Source organism: Cyprinodon variegatus, unplaced genomic scaffold (genome assembly GCF_000732505.1).
Source record: "Cyprinodon variegatus isolate N-32 unplaced genomic scaffold, C_variegatus-1.0 Scaffold2093, whole genome shotgun sequence".
Taxonomy (NCBI): Eukaryota; Metazoa; Chordata; class Actinopteri; order Cyprinodontiformes; family Cyprinodontidae; genus Cyprinodon; species Cyprinodon variegatus.
Genome location: NW_015152546.1, coordinates 35,559 through 37,541, shown reverse-complemented (window position 1 = coordinate 37,541; position 1,983 = coordinate 35,559).

The following is a 1,983-nucleotide window of genomic DNA, read 5'->3' as shown; positions in this document are numbered from 1 at the left end:
CTCTGTCCTGTAGATTATGTCGTACTGTAGAGAAAGCAAAATAATTGAGAATTAAGAAAAAAAGATATAACAAATACTTTTCAATGCTATGCATTCTTGATTTTAATTATTATATAACCATCAAAAATATATTTGAATGGCACTTACAGTTGCTGTGACTTTTTGCTCAAGAGCCTTAAACTGTGGAGTGCTTCTGTTATCAAGCTCTTCAACATATGGTTCAGTAATAATTGCTTCAATTACAAATACTCGAGCAGGAGCCCTTGTTGTTGAACCAGCAGTTGTTGTAGTTGGAGCTGCAGTCGTTGTAGCCGAAGCAGCTCCTGTTGTTGTTGTAGCGGCTGTTGTTGTGGTAGGAACAGCTGTTGTTAAGGTGGGAGCAGCTGTTGTAGTGGTTGGAGCAGGTGTTGTTGTGGTGGTTGGAGCAGCAGTTGTGGTTGGAGCAGTTGTTGTGTTAGGAGCAGTTGTTGTTGTGGTTGGAGTAGCTGTTGTTGTGGTAAGAGCAGATGTTGTGGTGGGAGCAACTGTTGTTTTGGTGGGAGCAGCTGTTGTGGTGGGAGCGGCTGTTGTTGTGGTAGGAGAAGCTGTTGTTGTGGTTGGGGCTGCAGTTGTTGTGCTAGGAGCAACTGTAGTTGTGGTGGGAGCAGCTGTTGTTGTAGTGGGAGCAGCAGTTGTTGTGGTAGGAGCAGCTGTTGTTGTGGTGGGAGTAGCTGTCGTGGTGGGAGCGGCTGTTGTTGAGGTAGGAGCGGCTGTTGTTGTGGCAGCAGCAGTTGTTGTGGTAGGAGCAGCTGTTGTTGTGGTGGGAGCAGCTGTTGTTGTCGTAAAAACAGCAGTTGTTGTGGTGGGAGCACCTGTTGTGGTGGGAGCAGCAGTTGTTGTGGTGGGAGCAGCTGTTGTTGTGGTAGGAGTGGCTGTTGTTGTGGTGGGAGCAGCTGTTGTTGTGCTAGGAGCAGCTGTTGTTGTGGTGGGAGCAGCTGTTGTTGTCGTAAGAACAGCTGTTGTTGTGGTGGGAGCAGCTGTTGTTGTGGTGGGAGCAGCTGTCATTGTGATAGGAGCAGAAGTTGTTGTGGGGGGAGCAGCTGTTGTTGTGGTAGGAGGGGCTGTTGTGGTAGGAGAAGCTGTTGTTGTGGTGGGAGCAGCAGTTGTTGTGGTGGGTGCAGCTGTCGTTGTGGTAGGAGCAGCAGTTGTGGTGGGAGCAGCTGTTGTTGTCGTAAGAACAGCTGTTGTTGTGGTGGGAGCAGCTGTCGTTGTGGCAGGAGCAGAAATTGTTGTGGTAGGAGCAGCTGTTGTTGTGGAAGGAGCGGCTGTTGTTGTGGTAGGAGCGGCTGTTGTTGTGGTGGGAGCCGCTGTTGTGCTAGGAGTAGCTGTTGTTGTAGTGGGAGTAGCCGTTGTTGTAGTGGGAGCAGCTGTCGTAGTGGGAGCAGTAGTTGTTGTAGTGGGAGGAGCAGTTGTTGTTGTAGGAGCAGCTGTTGTTGTGGTGGGAGCAGCTGTTGTGGTGGGATGAGCTGTTGTTATGGTAGGAGCAGCTGTTGTTGTGTAAGCAGTTGTTGTGGTGGGAGCAGCTGTTGTTGTAGTGGGAGCAGCAGTTGTTGTGGTAGAAGCAGCTGTTGTGCTGGGAGTAGCTGTCGTTGTGGTAGGAGCAGCTGTTGTTGTGGGAGCAGCAGTTGTTGTGGTAAGAGCAGCTGTTGTTGTGGTGGGAACAGCAGTTGTTGTGGTGGTGGGAACAGCTGTTGTTGTCGTAAAAACAGCTGTTGTTGTGGTGGGAGCAGCTGATGTTGTGGTGGGAGCAGCAGTTGTTGTGGTGGGAGCAGCTGTTGTTGTGGTAGGAGCCGCTGTTGTTGTGGTAGGAGAAGCTGTTGTTGTGGTAGGAGCCGCTGTTGTTGTGCTAGGAGCAGCTGTTGTTGTGGTGGGAGCAGCTGTTGTTGTCGTAAGAAAAGCTGTTGTTGTGGTGGGAGCAGCTGTTGTTGTGGTGGGAGCAGCTGT